Below are 20,181 nucleotides of genomic sequence, written 5' to 3' on the forward strand. Positions count from 1 at the left end.
TATTCTACTATCATCATCATCATTTATTTATATAGCGCCAACATATTCCGTAGCGCTTTACAATTGGGGACAAACATAATAAACTAATAAAGCAAAGTTTTCAATTCTTTTTTTTTATATATGCAGTAATTATTCAGCACATGGTAAACCAGACGATCTGTAAAAATGTTTTAATTAGATATAGGTTTGTTTAAAAAAAATCACAACCAGGTCTCAAGATGTAGATATTCCACAGCAGCGAATCCAGCAGTAATGACCCGTAATGAGCATTAACAGGGGGATTCACCCCCCCCCCCTCAAAATAATAATTTACAGAAATTGTCATTGGCCTCCAGTGTGTGCTACAGACTTTCACCGATGACACCGTAGTGATGTGACCTTGTTACAATTTATAGGAAAAAAACATTGGGACAGATGTTAGAGGTGGAGATTTGATGAGACGTCTAAGATGTGGTCAGATATCCTGGATCTATGATAAACACTCTGATTCCAACGGGCTTCGGTGGGTATTGATGAATGCATTTACAGAGTGATTACTCTCATTGGATGACTGATGATTTGGGATTAGTCCTAATCATACTGCTTCATTTGTAGTCTGGATATAACAATATATATCTTATTGTTTATATGATATCAGCATTTGCCGACTGGAAGCTCCATGATAAGTCTGGTTCTGTACTTTGTAGACTGAGAGCAAAGAATATTTCTCCCTATCTTTCTTTCTCTCTCTCTCTCTCTCTCTTTCTCTCTCTCCCACTCTTTCTCTGTCTGTCTACTTCTCCCTCTCTCTCACACTCTCTTTCCCTCCCTCTATTTCTCTCTCCAGACCTCTCCCCCCATCTCTCTCTCTCTCTTTCTCTCACTCTCTCTGTCCATCTCTCTTCCTCCCCTCTCCCTCTCTCTCCCTCACTCTATATCTCTCTCCTTCTCCCACCCTCTCTCTCTCCTATTCCCTTCCTCTCTTTCTCTCTATCGCTATCTCTCACTCTCCCACTCTCTCCCTCTCTTTCTCTCTCAAACTCTCTATCTCTTTACACATCTCTTTCTCTCTGTCTCTCTTTCCACCTCACTCTCTCTGTCCATCTATCTTCCTCCCCTCTCCCTTTCTTTCTCTCTCAATCACTCTCTTTCTAGCTCTCTCTTTCCATCTCTCTCTCTCTCTCTCTCGTTCTCTCCCTCTATTTCTCTCTCTCTCTCTCTCTCTCTCTCCCCCTCTCTTTCTCTCTCTCTCTTTCTCTCTCTCCCTCTATCTCTCTCTCTCTCTCTCTCTCTCTCTCTCTCTCTCTCTCTCTCTCTCTCTCTCTTCCTCTCACTCCATCTCTCTTTCTCTCACTCTCCATCTCTCTCTCTCCTGATGTCAGATATGGTGCCTATTATGGGTACTGCAGCAATACGGGAGGACTGGTTATTCACATACATAAACATATGTTTATCTTTACTGTCTGTTCCAGCTTTTATCTTCTCACCAGCTATAAATATTCATGACTATTAATGAGAGAGAGGACATTAGAACGTAGTGGGTGGAGCATTCTCAGTGTACTCCTAAGAAACATCCCATGACATCATCACACTGCCAGCTTTCAGTTCATTGGCTCTGACTGATCACATGAGCTCAGTGTCACTGGCACTCCTACAGCTAACAGAAATAACACCTAATGTATTTACACAGAGAGGAAATGACACAGGAATTTTTATCAGAACGCCCATGGGGGCAATTAATGGAGAAATTAATAATAAATGGCGTGTTGCTGTCCATCAGCAGAGCCCCAGAATTTATAAAGACCTTAAAATGTGAAATATAAAATACCTGCCCCTTGCGTAAGATTCCCCAGGCTAGCTCAGACACTGTGTTATCGTTGATTTTTCTTAGCTATGTGTGTTATTAACTTTACATTCCAACTGAGGTATTACACAGACTATCGCAGTAATGATTACCCACCACAAGTGCACTGCTGCCTACTTATCCGGACTGTGATGCTGCACATTAATATCTTATTAAGGTCACAGCCTTCGATTTCTTGTCATATTGATGCATTTGTGAATCTTCTGCATTCTCTATGATCTCCTGCTCGCACTTTGTGGTGGGATGTTAAAGACCTCGCTCCTCCAACCTCACCGTAAATAATGTGGGTTTATACTGGTCTGCTCCAAGCGTAAGTGGATGATATCACCAAATAATACAATATTATATAAATCAAAAGTATTTATGGCACATAGGACACATACAGTTCTGGCTGTCTTGTCCCTAGAACTATAGATCAAACACAAGGTATATATATATATATATCATACTTACCTACTTTCTTCAGGTCCCTTCCGGGAGCCAGCCAGTGGAGGGGGGCGTGAAGGGGCGGGGTGGCCGAAATCGCGTCATTTCGGCCCCGCCCCCTGTGACGGCATGACGCAAATTGCGTCATTTGACAGCGGGGGCGGGGCCAAACGCCGCGATTCACCGGGAATCGCGGCGTTTGGGATCTAATTCTGCCCACTTCACTAGGAAGTGGGGCACTTCCTAGTGAAGTGGGCAGAATTCGGGAGATTGCCACACTCGCCCGGGAGTCCGGGAGACTCTCACAAAATGCGGGAGTCTCCCGGACATTCCGGGAGAGTTGGCAAGTATGATATATATACCGTATATAGTTTTTTTGTCATTTTTTTGTTTTAAGTATACGTCAAGGCAGACTTTTATTGGAGCGTATCTGAAATGCTTTGATGCTTCAAATAGGATCCTTATACGCATTGACTTCACTGGGGGATTTAAAAACAAAGTCCTTGCATACATTTACTGTAGCAAAATGAGCCTGGTCTGTTATTCCAGCTTCTCAATACTTACAGCATAAATTATATGTGTATTTTCCTTGACATAACAATGAAATTGATATAAAATACAACAGACAGAAATCGGTTGTTCACTATTTGGGATAGGAAAATACATTTGTTATATATGGGATGCTTGAAGTGTGGGCCTCATTAATTACCAAACGCGAAACAAACGTAATGTGCATTTTTTTTTGTAAAGAACGCACATGTATCGGATATACACGCGTCCGTAATCAGCAAAGAGCGGATGTGAAGATACGTTTGGTGATGAATACGGGCCTAGGTGCAATCTGATCTAAGGAGTTTGTATGTTCTCCCCGTGTTTGTGTGGGTTTCCTCCAGGTACTCCGGTTTCCTCCCACACTCCAAAGACATAGTGGTAGGTTAATTGGCTGCTAACAAATTGACCCCAGTTTGTCTGTCTGTGTGTGTGTGTTAGGGAATTTAGACTGTAAGCTCCAATGGGACAGGGACTGATGTGAGTGAGTTCTCTCTACAGCGCTGCGGAATTAGTGGCGCTATATAAATAAATGATGATGATGATCTAATAGACAATACACTGCAGGATATGTCCAATACATATGTGTAATATCAAGTCACAAGAGAACTCACAGAAAAAAAATAAAAACTATTCAATTAATGTCACCTGTTAATAATATAGTCATTAATGATAAAATATTAAAACATATAAAAAAAAGTGAAATACATTTCTTAGGATATAATGTCTACTGTACATAAAATATTTTTTTACAGTTGCTTCTGATTGCAAACACATGTTATAGCATGCAAACACAGCCGTCATCACTAGTAATCGTCACTTAGACTAGACCTGCAGCTGGTGCAAGTGATATGACAGAAAATTACGTACCATAGAGATGACAGAGCTGGAATCAGACGCTGCTACGTGCGCTCGTGCTTGGCACGCCCTTACTGTACATTGACTACGTGCCTACGCCCAGTCCCCATTCTACCCCTGAAACCGCAGCCTGTAGTAAGGGTCCTTTTACGCTTGAAGATGAAGTGAACATTTGTGTTCTATGGAGTATGGTCTGTTTTTGAGCATCCGCAGAAAAATCGTTCGCATTTCACGCAGCGTATCGCCAGTTATGCTCCCCAATGAATCAGTCCCTGTGTACGGGGCAGGTAATAGATTTTAGTAATCTTTCAGAATCATTGCTAAATAAATGCTGCCAGTGATTACTGGTTGATGCTAACCATATGAACATTATGTTGTATTTTAAATAACTGATTATTATCAATAAACGCACATAATAATTTCATCACCAGCCGAAAAGTAATCACAGGCTGTTTTGAAGGACTTAAAAATACTATATGTTTTTAAAAAAGAAGCTGCTCTGTGTTTGACAGCAGTAAAATGGTTAATACTCCGTGACTCAGAAGGGAAATTAATTGCATGGCTGTTCCTGGCTGAGAGGGAGCTGCTTCTGTTCACCGTGACACAGAGGGATAAACCCTTTGTAGGAAATCTGCCCTGCTCTGGTGTCAGTGCCGTCCTCTCCCCCAGCACCGTGCCGGGTACAGGAGCAAAAGACAGTTTTGGGAATTTGGACCAGAATTGATGGGTTGCCATGGCAACCCTCTCCCTGCGTTCCCTGGCTCGCATTATAGAACCTATTAATGATGCAAGAACAAGCTTAGTATGTTGAATATGTTGTGTGGCATGACGGTAACCCCTTCCTGACCGCAGAGAGCTAATAAAAGCAATGGGTCAAGGATTGGTACTTTTGTTTATTGTTCTGTACTGTTATACCCTGTATAGTCTACTGTTTGTACTATGTGCGGCGCTGCGGAAACCTTGTGGCGCCTAACAAATAAATGATAATAATAATAATAATAATAATACACATACACATACCCAGCCATACTGTTAACCATTTCTCTGCCAGGGCAGTAATGCTCTGCAAACACTTAAGATCTAGGCTATGTTCTGTATCTTTGGGTTATGAATCTTGTCAGCTGTCATTCGATTCCCTAAAAACCACGTTAAGGCCTACAGAGCAATATGATGGTCAACTGGGATCTGTATAGTTAAAAATGTCGGCCAAAAATCGTAAAAAAAAAAAATCCATAAAATGATGATAACGTGACTTTGCAAATCATCGTCATTTGTTTTCCAGCTGTCTAGTGGCTTAAAAAGCAACATTTGAACTTAGCAGCTTGTCCGCAGCACCTAAGCTTAACAATTTTGTACAGAGCGGCAACATTTTGGCTACAAATAAAAAAAAAAAAATGCTTGTGATTGCCTGACAAGTGCTATTGTGTATAGTGAGAGGAGAGTTATATTATATTATCTTTTCAAGACAGTAACTGAATGCTATAGCCTGTCTGTAGATATATTAATCCTATATTGTCCTTATCTGCAGTCTTACTGGTTTGTTTCATACATTGCAAGAAACGATTAGCATTGAGAGGCTACTGTGCAGATGGAGTGGGCTTTATTTCACACTCCATAGAGATCTATGGACACTGTCGGTCCTGAGTGCATACACACTGCAGAATTGGAACGAGATTGTTCCATTCTTGAACGGAATTTTAAGTCTGGTTTAAAAATCAAATGAAACAATACGATGAGCTTTGGAAAGACAAACGTTCATCGTTGTGTAGACACTAATGCGATATCGGCCCGAACTATTGTTTATCATTTAATTGGCCCGGTAATTTGCTGAAAACATTGTAGTGTGTACCACCCTTCTTACAAAAAAGAATGTTGCACAGCAGACCTCTGGCTGTAACACAATGCAGACTCCCGGGGGTATAGTTACTAAACTGCGAGTTTGAAAAAGTGGAGATGTTGCCTATAGCAACCAATCAGATTTTAGTTATCATTTATTTAGTACATTCTACAAAATGACAGCTAGAATCTGACTGGTTTCTATAGGCAACATCTCCACTTTTTCAAACGTGCAGTTTAGTAAATATACCCCCGATCTCTGGTGGTGACACAATGCAGACCCCAGGGGGCCCTGAATGCTAGGACATGCTTTAGGTTCTACAAGTACCAGCATACCCAAGCAGTTACGGCTGCCAGAGCTTGCTGGGACCAGTAGTGTCACAGGATTGTACTATAATTACTATATATTACCCTAAAAACCACCAGCAGGGGTGTTGGGAGGAGCTGTAGTGCTTTCCTCTAGCGGGGGAGCGCCATTTTTTTGCGAGCCCAATTTCCCTAGGGAATTCTTGCCCTGCGCTCAACAGGTGAGTGCTGGTTCCCATTATGACCGGGGGACCCAACGTTGCGATATTCCCTGTTATATTGTCACAGTCTAGTGCTGGTAGATGCTTTTTGGAGGGACCCCATGCTGCTCGTCCCACCCTATAAGCATTGATAGCACTTTGGGAGGGGGGCACATCATTTTTAAAATTAATTTTATTAACATTTTTGGGGAATTTTTTTTACTAGAAAGTCACCATTCAAGTCTCCAGGTGTAGATGGAGTATAAGCCTCTATGACAAGCCTGCGTGCTTGGCTCAATGACCTTGATGTCTGCAGTATAATCGGACCAGTCTGATGAAGCCCGAAACATACATTTGTAACTTTAGGAAACATCTCATTGACTGGGGTTTTGTAATCGATGATATTTCAAATAATAAGTATCAGATTTCAACCAGGTGCATGAAAGTGACTGGTGAAAGCTCTTTTGCTTGAGGCAATTTATTTCCATGTCTAGATTGTCCCTTTAAATTAACACTCTGGTTGCTGGAGGGGCAGATTGGGACTCAGAGAGCAGGATACAATGTTCACTTGCACTAATCTCATCAGCACAAAGCACAGATCTTAGCAGAGGAAAGCTGAGGATTTCCACCTGGGGAAGTTTCAAACTTTTAGCTTCCACTAAACTATTCACAGTCTGCAATCATCACACCTACTCTACAAACACTGCGTATATGCAAATGCTCCATAAATACTAATAACAAATATTATCTATAAGGTCTGCTCATTAAAAAAATCTATCAATGTAAAAACAAAAAACAGCTAATATTTGTGTTCAGGGCTGTAATTGTCAGCTTTCCTTGTATATTAAACATGACTTCTGGTGTAGAGGCACCAGCATTACCCCCCTGCACTTTACTATGCTTGCAGTAGATCCCATATTCCCTGCAATTATTTCTCCATGGAAGGATGTGAATTGCAGGGAGATGCTTTCTGGTCTGTTGATATCTGATCCAATCTGCCCACCAGTTGTTCCACTAAATTATGCATCCTCACCTTAAGGTAAAGGAGCATCAGGGGGGAGGAGCTACAGGCTGACAGCATCCAATGGGATGAGGGGATTGCTGGGAGAGGCAGAGGAAGGCTTCCCTGGGCTGTGTTGCAGATGAGGATGCATTGTGGATGCAGGCAGAGAGCCGGCGCTGTCTGATGTTACTGGGAGCACCGATAACAAGGTAAGGGGCCACAGGCTGGTCCTGAGCACCCCTGTAACGTGCCATCTGCATGTGCCCCTCACCCTAGGCTCAGATCTGTTTATATAAGATGCCCTGTGTACCTACATCATCTCCTCCCAGATACCATGGTGATATGCACAGGGGTGATGTGGGGGCATCTGTTATATGCACCCTGTACTGAAGTTACCCCTCAGCCTGGGGGCACAGCGGGCCACAGGACACATTATTTACATCTCTGTATATCACAATACAATGCAGTTGTGTCTGTATTCTCTGTGCAGAGATACCTCCGGGTGGGTATGTCGGTTGATATTGCATGTTGGAGTGCACAGGCTCTGTACACCTAGAGTAAGATGGAAATGAGTCAAATCTGTCTCTTGGTTGAAGAGCTGACCATCATCGATGCTTTAAAAAAATAGGAAAGAATTAATAATGCATAAACGAAGTGTTGTGTTGTTGCTAAATATATGTGTGGATGTATTAATACAGGAGAATTACAGTAATGTTTGTGTGTGTATGCAATGACCAAAGAACACTGATATATACATATGTATTTGGTTTCCGGTATATAAATAAATATATATATATATATATATATATATATATATATATATATATATATATATACAGATATAGGATCAGTGTAGGGCTCTGGTATATTATGGTTATCTATGTCAATGCTCCGGTACAGGATCAGTTCATGTTTAGGGAACTGATAAAAGTTTAGTGGTCAGTTGATAAATGTATATAATGATATATAGCTAACTGAAGGACTAATCACTGGTGGATGTATAATGTATATAAATGCAATTTGCAGTAATATATGTGTGCATGAGACTGATAGAGGTATATATTTTCTATATGTACTTTGCACTAATATTTATATATATGTTGTATATGTAGATATATATATATGTATATATATATATATATATACATATTATCATCATCAACTATTTATATAGCACCAGAAAATTCTGTAGTAGACTCCACAAGACCTCTGAAGGTGTCCTGTGGTATCTGGCACCAAGACGTTAGCAGCAGATCCTTTAAACCCTGTAAGTTGTGAGGTGGGGCCTCCATGGCTCAGACTTGTTTTTCCAGCACATCCCACAGACGCTCGATCGGATTGACATCGGGGGAATTTTGGAGGCCAAGTCAACACCTTGAACTCTTTCTCATGATTCATCAGACAAAGCCAACTCCTTCCATTGCTCCATGGTCCAGTTCTAGCGCTCACATGCCCATTGTAGGAGCTTTCGGCGGTGAACAGGGGTCACCATGGGCACTCTTACTGGTCTGCGGCTCCGCAGACCCATACACAGCGAGCTGCGATGTTCTGTGTGTACTGACACCTTTCTATCAGAGCCAGCATTAAGTTTTTCAGCAATTTGTGCTACAGTAGCTCTTTTGTGGGATTGGACCAGACGGGCGCCTTCGCTCAACACACACATCAATGAGCCTTGAGAGTCGTTGACCCTGTCACCGATTCACCGGTTGTCCTTTCTTGGACCACTTTTGGTAGGTACTAACCACTGCACACCAAGAACATCCCACAAGACCTGCTGTTTTGGAGATGCTCTGACCCAGTCATCTAGACATCACAATTTGGCCTTGTCAAAGTTGCTCAAATCCTTCTGTGGGATTGGACCAGGCGGGCTAGCCTTTGCTCCCCGTACGCATGAGCCTTGGGTACCCATGACCCTATCGTTGATTCACCGGTTGTCCTTCCTTGGACCACTTTTGGTAGGTACTTATCACTGCATACTGGGAACACTCCACGAGACATGTTGTTTTGGAGATGTTCTGACCCAGGCATCTAGCAATCACAATTTGGCCCTTGTCAATGTTGCTCAAATCCTTACACTTGCCCATTTTTCCTTCTTCCAACATATCAACTTCAATAACTAACTTGCTGCCTAATATATCCCACCCCTTGACATTGTAACAATATCATCATCATCATCACCATTTATTTATATAGTGCCACTGATTCCGCAGCAGTGTACAGAGAACTCATTCACATCAGTCCCTGCCCCATTGGAGCTTACAGTCTAAATTCCCTAACATACACACAGAAACAGACAGAGAGAGACTAGGGTCAATTTTGATAGCAGCCAATTAACCTACTAGTATGTTTTTGCAATGTGGGAGGAAACCAGAGCACCCGGAGGAAACCCATGCAAACACAGGGAGAACATACAAACTCCACACATTCCCATGGTTGGGAATTGAATTCACGACCCCAGCGTTGTGAGGCAGAAGTGCTAACCACTTAGCCACCGTGCTGCCCCATATCAATGCCCCATGCCCCATATCAATATCAATGTTATTCACTTCACTTGTCAGTGGTTTTAATTTTGTGGATAATTGGTGTATGTGTAGATGACACTGATAGGTGTATATGATATATATGTGTAGATGACACTGATATACGAGACTAAATTTACATTGCATCTCAGAATTTGGCACAATCACCTTTCTCTAAACAGGAAAACAGTGACAAAAGTAATCATCTCATCTAATGAAATGTCATTTATAAACAGCGTTAGTGTCAGCCTCTCTGCACACCCTCCTTTGTCACATCACACGTCTGCTCTTCTGCAAGTTTGCACAGTTGTATTGGGGAATGCAAGGAGCTCTGGGCCAAGGAGCCCGGGAATAAGAAGGTCACGGGGGCGGGGGGGACTTTTTGCAGCCTCAAACAAGGCCAGTTAGATCAGGACGGAGGGTCTCCTGCTTGGTCTGTTATATATTTATATGGGGAGGGGACACTTTATATATTTTTGGCTTCAGGCGGAATAAGCATTGAGGACATCACTATTTTATCACTTTTTCAATATATCAAAATATTTTTTCCTGCATTACCATTTTTATTTATTCTTTTTTATTATTTATTTGCAAATAAATGAATCACATCTTGTTTATATTAACTCCTAGAACTAATCTGCGTCACTACCAAAAAAGAAAAAAAAAGAAAGGAGTACTCTGCCTTCAGTTAAATTGAATTTATTGGCTTATACAAGCCCTAATGCAACTTTTACTAATATATTGACTATCTAGCTTCCTTCTTTCTTAACCTTATGATAATTTATAGTTACTTATTTTAATTTATCCAAGGTATGACACAAGTTTGATCCATGGATGCAACTTTATCCAATGCAGAGAGCCTAATGTTATAATCCAGGACTGTGAAAATTAACATCTCTGCCTGATGATAGATAGATTGAGTGAAAAGCACAGAAGGAGACCCATAGTTTTAGTGAATCTTACAGAAACAGCAGGTTAAATCCACATCCTGCGCGTTTGCACTGGAATCTATTGTAACAAATCTGAAGAGTTTATTCTTAACTATTTCAAATACGAATTCAACAGCTCAGAGAAAACATCATCCAGAAACCAGCTCTTCCCTGCAGTCCTTTCCCGTGTATAATGAATGCGGTCTTCACGTATGATTTAAGTGACGTTGATCGGCCGAATCAATAAACAAGAAAGATGATATGACTGTATGTTATGAAAAAATTGTAGTGTAAGTTTTGGACACTCGTAAGCAATAGAGCGTAGTAACTAGACTGAGCTGCATTCTGTCCAAGCATTTTCCGCTGACTGCATTTAATGCTGATGAGGAGGTCATAAGATTCTGGCAGGCAGCTAACACTACACAGGAGGGGCATCTAAAGCTTTTTAGCTAATGACAACATTTGTTAATTCTTACAGACATGTGCAGTCTACTTACCCTGTGCCCACAATGGGTAAAGAGGTGGGATCATGATACGGTGGGGGCAGGACCTGACGAGAGATATTTATTGAAACGAAAGGAAAGGCGGCAAATAAAAATATGCACATTGTGCCCATTTTTTAAAGAAATGTGTTTATGAAATTTTTTTTCTTCTATGGTCCCCCTCAAATGAAGGAAAAGATATCATCTCCACTCATGCTCAGAAGAAGCCCCGCCCATGCTCAGCACAGGCCCCACCCATGCTTAGAAGAGCAGAGTGGAGTCTCGGGAGCATGGCCAAGTATTGCTGGACCCCCCCCCCCCCCCCCTAACCCCTAGAGACTGTAGTGTCCGGACACACCGCAGTGCCCAACGTTCCGCCAGCTGGTTGGTGTAGCCCTGAGAGAATCTTGAAATCCTCTGGCTTTAGGTTGGTTCTAACTCTTCCCACTCACCCCAGTGAAACGCGTGGAAGGCTGGTGACGTATGGGTAGTTAAGTACATCTCGCAATTTCAGCCAGAAAAAAAAGCAAAAACATTTTAACACACACTGAGATATGCACAGTGAGAGGCTGCCTGGGCACAGATTTGTTAAGTTGGATAAAGGGTTGAGAATGGGCAGAACGGTGGCCTAGTGGTTAACACTAGGCCACTAGGCCATGGTCGAGAGTTTGATTCCCAGGCCTTGCCTGTGTGGAGTTTGTATGTTCTCCCCTTGTTTGCGTGGGTTTCCTCCGGGTGCTCCAGTTTCCTCCCACAGTCCAAAAACATCCTGGTAGGTTAATTGGCTGCTAACAAATTGACCCTAGTCTGTGTGTGTGTGTGTGTGTAGGGAATTTAGACTGTAAGCCCCAATGGGGCAGGGACTAATGTGAGTGAGTTCTCTGTACAGCGCTGCGGAATTAGTGGCGCTATATAAATAGATGGTGCTGAACTATAATAAATAAAATAGAATCCCCCGTTGTGATTGGTCACCTGTGTTTCATATTATACTTTGTAGCTTTTCCTGCCTGAGCTTGTCTCCTGATTGGCTGTAACACAGCTCTGTATAATATATTACATCATTCAGGTATTCAGGACAGAGCTTACACCACCCCCCAGTCCAAGATCTCACCAGACTCAGTTGACTTCATAACGTTATAGGAAAGGAGGATTTGTCGCACAGGAAAGACGTTTTACAGTACAGCCGTATAATGCGTTTCTAAGACGGGCCATGTTGACTTTCGTTTCAACACACATTTTATATATATCTGTAAAGAGGTTTTCCACATATTCCCCCTTCACTACAACAGGACTTTGGTGGAGCCCTCTCTCCTGCCTATCATTGTATGTAGCAGGGTGTCGGCACTTACATATAGACAGGACTTTTGCCGATTGGCTTTGGAGTCCTCACCGACTTCTTATTGTAGGGACAATACTAGTTCAAGTGGAAAATCCCTTTAAGTATTTAGTTGGACTTGACCACTCTGTATACCCACCGTCTGTTCTGACATTGGACTATCACGTGTTTTAGCTGCAGAGCTGCACAGAATTAGGGGTGTACATGATACAGAAGGCCTGATGCAGAGTTTGCATACTTCTATGGCGCAAATTTGCATTGCACATGCCCACAAAGAGGACGCATGTATATATGTCAGTGCAGACCTGCGTGTATCTGGCCCTTGCACCTTCTTACGTCTGCAGAGGCAGAACGGGGGAGGGACGGGGCATTCAGACGCATGCTGAGTACACCAAGAACATAAGAGCATAAGGCTACAGGGGCAAACGCAGGATTTGTAGAGGGGGGTTTCCACACCACACCACCAGTGGGCGTGACCAGCATGCATGGGGGCGTGGCTATAATTTTAGACAGCACTTGGCTTCTCTCCAACTCTTCCTATCCCCATAATATACACGGGAAATGCTGCGTGCACTACTGTTAGGTGCACGCAGCTCTCTCTTTTCGAGCAGAGCCATGTAAAGCGAGGGCAGAGTCCAGCCACCTGAATTATACAGTGCCCCAGGCTTGGAGGGGGGTTTCCAGGCACTAGGAACCCCCCCCCCCCTCCCTCGGTTTGCCTATGGGCTATGTTTATGCAAATGCGGCTCATGCAGACCTGCAGAAATGTGCTTATATAGGAGGCGATGTCTTGCACTTGTTCGCTGATGATGCAGATTTAAACCAGGCCCTTGTTCGCAGCTGATTGCAGAGCCAGACGCATTTCGAGACGTGCTTTGCTCTGCGTATGCGCGGAGAGACGCTATGCTGCATGCACTTTTTTATAGAGTAATTTTACGCTCATTTTGCGACCAACTCGGCATCACCCCCCATAAAAAGACAACAGAGCACAGACAGGGTTTGATGATGCTGCATTATCTGTGCAATTACATAAAGCAGAGTACTTCGTACTGTGTCTCTCCGCTATAACAATTTGGCCGCCTCAGGGACCAGAATCTCTGGCTTTTTGTGAGAACCATTTTCTGACATTTGCAGTAAGATTACTGCCTCTCAGACTCGTGGGTCTAAACTTTACCATAGTTCTCAACATAAAAGGCAGATTTTTAATACAGTGGATGCAACTTGATTTATCTTTTCCCTGGTTGTGTTAGTGCTTAATGTTATTGCTCCCAGCTACAATCCTGCTTTCCATTTGTAGCATAACAAGTGTTCAAAAGAAAGATTAATACGTTGCATTTATTTTGTTTACCTAAAGAAAAAAAAAACAGTTGGCTGCATAATTCAGATCCGTTCCCAGATGGTAAAGTTTTGCTTGAACTGAAATAAAATTGACATAACTAATTTGTAGAACATATTGCAATTATTGTTGGTGTAAAGAAGTATCAAGCATGTTCTTTTCTAAGATTATATAATTCTTTCTTGGGGAAAATAAATTGTCCTGATTCTTTTCTACTGTTCTGAAGATGAAGTTGGAAATTACTTAACTTCTGAGTAAAATGTTTCAGTGGAATTAAAGGAGAAATGGTGGATTGAGAATAGAGGGATAACGGTACTCTGCCTGTATGATTGTGCGCACACTACATACGTAAATTGGGTATACACACATCCGACCGCAACAAGGAGCAGATGTGAAGAGACGTGCGGTGATGAATACAGGTCTAGGTCTGCTCTGCACTGTAGGATCCGTCATATTTGCAAACTCTCCCGGACATTCCGGGAGACTCCAGGGAGAGCAACAAGTCTCCCAGTTTCCAGCAATTTGCCTGGCCAAAATGACGCGATTTGCGCATAATCGCGTCATTTTGGCCCCACCCCGCAGCAAAACGGCATTTCCGTTGCGTGGGCGGGGCCAAAATGCAGAGGTTGGCTGTGACCCGCCCCCTCCCGCTTTTTAGTCACGCCCCTCTCCTGGACAGCACTTGCCGAAAGTAGGCAAGTAGGGGATAAGTCATAGTTGCCAACCTTCAATAATCTGCCTCTGGGAGTCTCAGTGTAGGGGTGGGCGTGAGGGGGCGGGCCTCTGCGAATCACGTCACTTTGGCCCCGCCCCCTGTGATGAAATGACGTCATTTTAGCACGGGAGGCGAGCCAAAATGATGCGATTCCCGGGGAATCGCATCATGGAGGCTTCAAATCTGCCCACTTCACTAGGAAGTGGGCAGATGCGGGAGAATTGTCAGCTCTCCTGGGAGACCTACCCGGAATTCGGGAGTCTCCCGGGCATTCCAGGAGAGTTGGCAAGTATGGGACACGTCCAATACACATGGGGAATATACACTAACAAAAGAACGAGCAGAAAAGAAAAATCAATTAATGTCACCCGTTAATAATATAGACATTAATGATAAAACATAACAAAAAAAATAAAAGTGTTTTTTGTACTGGGGAATTATTGTGCAGAACAATTTTGCCAAACTCTTGTAGGTTTTGGGGCTCCGCTTATTGGGTGAACATCACAACCTTGGCAAATAAAACTTTAGGGTTGATTTCACATGTCAAACTCTACCCAATGCTAAATTTCAAGTATTTTCGTGCAAGTCCTGGCCCTGATCTTTAATTGTCAGAGAAGGAAAAAAAAATAAACATAAACATTTTCTTTTAGAAATTGACTGTTTTGAAAATAGTTTGTTGAGGATGCTTCTTACCGGGACACAATGTCAGTCTGCAGCTGGAAAGGTCATTACAATAACATTATGTCTATAGAGCTTAGAGACCAAGAAAAAGAAATCGTTATACTGCTTTAATAATTTTTATAGAGTGACCTCATCTTGAATAAGCAATGTCGTTTTGGCACCAGTTGATAAAATAAATGTGTTTTTCGCTGCCAAGTGGAGTCGTGTTGGCAGAACATTACAAATAAGAGTGGCAACAGTTTAAACAGAGAGGATTCTGCTGCATAAATAAATTTAACGGCATTAAGGAATTATTTTTTTCTGGGTTCAGGGACAATAGAAGGTTGATCTACCAAATATGTGTGTGATTTCGTGGGTCAGTTTTAAACAACAAATACTTAGTCTGAAAGGGCCACGTATAACCCTTACAGGCCTACATGAAGCCCTGATGAACTGTTTTTCTGTTTCTGGAATCACCCTGATGTCAGATGGTGCCTAAAAACAGCGTAACACGGATATCGATGATTGGATGCTACGTCACGACTGACCAATGTATCAGTTAATCATCTATAAATGTCAAAATCCATTCTCAGTTTGGTTAGTCAGCTAGCCAGGAGACCAATTCCTCAATATCCAATTCTTACCATCATCATCATCTATTTATATAGCGCCACTGATTCCGCAGCTCTGTACAGAGAACTCATTCACATCAGTCCCTGCCCCATTGGAGCTTACAGTCTAAATTCCCTAACATACAGACAGAGAAACTAGGGGTCAATTTTGATAGCAGCCAATAAACCAACTAGTATGTTTTTTGAGTGTGGGAGGAAACTGGAGCACCTGGAGGAAACCCACGCAAACACGGGGAGAACATACAAACTCCACACAGATAAGGCCATGGTCGGAAATTGACCTCATGACCCCAGCGCTGTGAGGCAGAAGTGCTAACCACTGAGCCACCGTGCTGCCCGTCATCTCTCATTCTCTACTGCCCCGATCTCCTGCCTCCTCCTTTTTACCTAATGCCCGAAAACTATCCTTTACTTGACCAGGCAGGTGTCAAATTCAATGCCTACCGACTAAGCATCGAACTGTAATGACTGATGACTGGAAATCAATGAGGGATCTCCCATAACAGCGGAGGAGTCTGCTTAGAAATGTCTTTGATGGAATCCATTTAAATAAAAAAATGTTGTCCTTTTAATTCCTAAAAGCTTTTTTCTCTCCTCTCTTACAGAAAAAGAGACTTTTTTTTTTTTTAAAGTCGCCCTCGATTCTCTTCGTATACTATAATTTCCTTCTTTTCTTTTTAACTATGTTAGAAAAAAAATAACGAAAAATACGACTACACAGGCGGATTACATCAATGGGATGTTTTCTTGTGGCGTTACGGAAAAAGGACAGTGATCAACCTCAAAATGTCATTGAATCCTCTTGATGTATTCTGTCCATGGTAATAGATCGCTTAAAGCTGGATACACACTACAGGGTTTTCGTCCAATAATTGGCTCAACCAGCCGACATACGACCGCTCATTCAAAAGTCGGGTCAGTGTGTGCAGTGACACGATGGTCGAAAGTCTGGCCAAGTGGACGATTGTCGCCTCATTTGGTTGGTGGTACCGTTAAATATTTTCGTTCCAATCTCGTTTCCGTTGTGTAGTGTGTATAAACTTCTCACCAATGTTGCTTCAGTGTGTACGAAATTGCAATCATTGCTCACGACAACATGGCTGTATAAAGTCGCTAAAGGGACGTCCGCTCTTCCCTTTATCGTCTATAACAAGGCTGGTGTGTATGCAGTCCATGGACCGAGCAATCGGACCATCGATCGCATGTAAAATCGATCGGCATAAAAAGTTGGTGGAAAAATCTGTAGTGTGTACCCAGCTTAAGACATGTTAGTATTTATCAGAGATTTAAATAATAACGTCAAACAGAGTAATGAGCAGAGAAACAATGTTTCTATTCATAGATGGTGTATGCACTCGAAAATTAAACAACATATAGCAGTAAATAGACGCAGGCATAATTAGATTTCCCCTCAATGTCAATATTAGATGTTTGCTCTTTCCTAGAAAGAGACAGGGAGAGGAGCAGCCATATGGAACAAAAGAGATGCATACAAAGGTATATTTACAGAAGAGGCTACAGCCTGCCAGTCCATAATCACTATATTTATGTCACCTACACAAAGAGGAGGCAGTAACTCCATCAACTGAACCAATTCTCAGGAGAATACAGACATAATAACCTCCCTTACTGCTCCAATCGTCTACTCCTTCCCTGGATTACTATATGCATTAATATTAGGATAAGGGCACCTACTGCAATTCATCAAATCAAGGGACACACTGACAAGCGGGGAGGTGAAGGGGACGGGAACAACCGGTAGCCAATCAGAGCATTCACGCGTTGACAACAGCACAGAGTATTTCAGCCCATCCAATATTTTCAAAGGGAGCGCACGAGGCAGATTTGAAGTGGGCGGTTCTAGGTTGACAGGTAGTGTGAGCACATCTGAACGATAAAGTGTACCTGTCATGCTTTTTTTTGAAAACTCGAACATTAATAATATAGTCGCCTAATCTCCTGAATGTCCGGGAGACTCCTGAATTTCTTGCAGTGCAACCTCCCGCATCCCGCCAGCTTCCCTGGTGAGGATGGAGGGCGGGACTTAGTGACTTGATTCACAGCGATTTGCATCACTCTGGTCCCATCCCGCTATATTAGTAGGATAATTGCGGAGATCCAGGAGGGGATATCCCGCAGTCTCGTCTGGGGGGCGGGGAATGGTCGCGGTGAGATCTTTCGGTGTAACGGTGTAATTTTCAGGGAAAACTTAAAAACTTGTGACTGTTCCCGGAAATTAGGGACAGTGAGTGACTACACTTTTCTGTGTAGTAACCAGATGCAGATCTTACATGACTACTTATAAGATGCGACTGGCTTCTAGATCTAATTGGCTCTTGAGTTCTACATTACATTGTGCACCCTCTTGGCAGATATGCAGCTATTCAGCAGCCCAGGAAGGTGAGACTCAGCCTCCTAATCACACGAGGTCTCAGTACATCGGAACGCTGCAAGATGGGTGCAGTAATATCATAAGAACAGGTCAGACCACACTCTACGTTCCCCCATCGCTGGAACAGAGAACTGGCCTCTAGCTTAGAGATAAACAAAAAACAACAACCTGCGTTTATACAGATTATATTCATACAGGTAACAAATACTGGCACAGATTACTAAAGTGGCCTTTTTTTGCTTTAATTATATTTTTACACCACTTGGTGTTTTTTTACGATTTCACGTTGCAGGCGGCTACATACTGTAATTTCACAGTTGGTTCAATTATCACGTTCTATAAAAAGATCTAACTGGTAACATCCAGGGACACGGCAGTAACAGCCAGGCTGGGAATCAAGGAATTAAAGGAGTTTGTTGCAGGGAAATAGAACCCCATGTAATAGATACAGGGGGCACATTTATATCAGGGTGAATGGCTCTGCTTTCTCCAAAGGGGTTATCACTAGCGATAACTGTGCACGGAGAAGCCGATTTAACAAGTATTCTGGAGAATTTATTCATTGAATAAAGCATTTATTTTAATACATTACTATTTAAATGTTGTATTCATTATCAATTAAATGACTTCTTTTTATTAGAGATGCTCACTGACCCCCATGAACTGGTTTTGGTTTTGGTTTTGGATCTGGATTAGCTTCATGTTTTGGTTTTGGTAAAACCGCCCTCGTGTGTTTTGGTTTTGGATTTTTAAGAAAAAATCCTAAAATATGCTAAAAACACATAATTTTGCTCTTTTTCTGTTCCTACATTATTATTAACTTCAATAACACTAATTTCAAGTCATTTGCAGTCAATTTTGACCACCTCACAGATCACAATATTATTTTCATATACTTTCGGACAAATACTGCAGCGACCTGGCTGGATGGTAAGCGACAGAGCAATGGCACAAACACACGGCAGTTCCTAGTACATCTAGGACACATTGGCACACAGCAGTGGCAGAAAAGAAAAATGGGGGTCCGCCCTCCCTCGCACCCTTCGTGATGTTGAATCTTAAAAAGGAATACAAAACTCGCGAGATCCGAGATCCGACGACGTCACAATGATGTTTTGCCTCGTTTTCGATTCAGAGGGTGCGCGACAGTACCGAGTCAGTTGGGCTCGGTACTCGGATCCCCTAAGTTTGGGTGTGTTCGGTTCTCCAGGAACCGATCCTGAGCTTCTCTAATTTTTATTGATTATTTTTTTAATAAGCAGAACTGAAGCCCCAATCTGAGCTTTCAGTTCCGCTGTGCCGGCTATGCGCATGCGCACGTCTGCAGAGTCTAGGCGCTGAGGCGATAAGTTAGCTGTTACCGCTGCATGGTAGTTTCACCAGCACCAGGAAAGATAAGTATCATTCAGCTGCCTCAGTGATATTTTTTTTTAAAAATGGCGGCATGTATGATTATAAAAAAAATCCTACTTTTTGCCGTGATCATAATGATAAAAATGCAACACTATATTGGATCTCTTATTTCAGAGGTCTGCTGTCCGTGGTGGTGTTACCTTGTGTGCTTGATGCTCACTACCCGGATTAGGATTAAATTATTGTAATCTCTCTGATTTTTGCCACATCTTTGTGGTTATAGATTAGTCTGAATCCTTTTTACGGAGTCTCACTGTTCCCACGGTCATTTAAAATACTTGTTTTATTTAGACATTTAGACAAAAGATACAAAGACATTTATCACAAAACAAAAAGAGAACAACAAGTTCCAACAAGACCGCTGAGTATTTAAAGTATGAAAAGGTGAATTGGTAAAGAGGAAGAGGAGGGAGGACGGGGGAAGGGGGTGGGAGGGCTAGTGGGATCCGGGACTGATGGGAATCACAAGTCGGAGTTATGTGAGAGACGCACAAAGCAAAATGTATCAGTTGGACGCCCGCTATAGTGGAGATTTAGTCTTCAAAATCCGACCATAAGTCTTATGGTGTTGGGCGATCCCACCATATACGCTTCAATGTGCCAGATTGACTACAGTGTCTCCAACCAGGATCAGACGTTGTGGGAAGAAGGGATGGGTGCATATGGGGCGGCAGTATTACACAGGGCGTATGGGGCGGCCGTATTACACAGGGCGTATGGGGCGGCAGTATTACACAGGGCGTATG

At 42.5% G+C, this 20,181-nt stretch overlaps 1 protein-coding gene across 2 annotated transcripts in view; it reads left to right on the forward strand.

The window, feature by feature from the left end:
• Positions 1-406: 406 nt before the first annotated feature.
• The window catches only part of SYN3 (synapsin III), a 248,071-nt gene continuing 228,296 nt past the window's right edge, over positions 407-20,181 (forward strand). The window contains exon 1 of one of the 2 annotated variants that reach the window (XM_075210442.1): positions 407-502. The gene's annotated coding sequence lies outside the window, so the exon portion shown is untranslated. Of the gene's footprint in view, positions 503-7,127; positions 7,231-20,181 lie in introns of those variants that run through there. The other variant, XM_075210441.1, reaches the window with a different exon arrangement.

The sequence above is a fragment of the Mixophyes fleayi genome, chromosome 4 (genome assembly GCF_038048845.1).
Source record: "Mixophyes fleayi isolate aMixFle1 chromosome 4, aMixFle1.hap1, whole genome shotgun sequence".
Lineage (NCBI taxonomy): Eukaryota > Metazoa > Chordata > Amphibia > Anura > Limnodynastidae > Mixophyes > Mixophyes fleayi.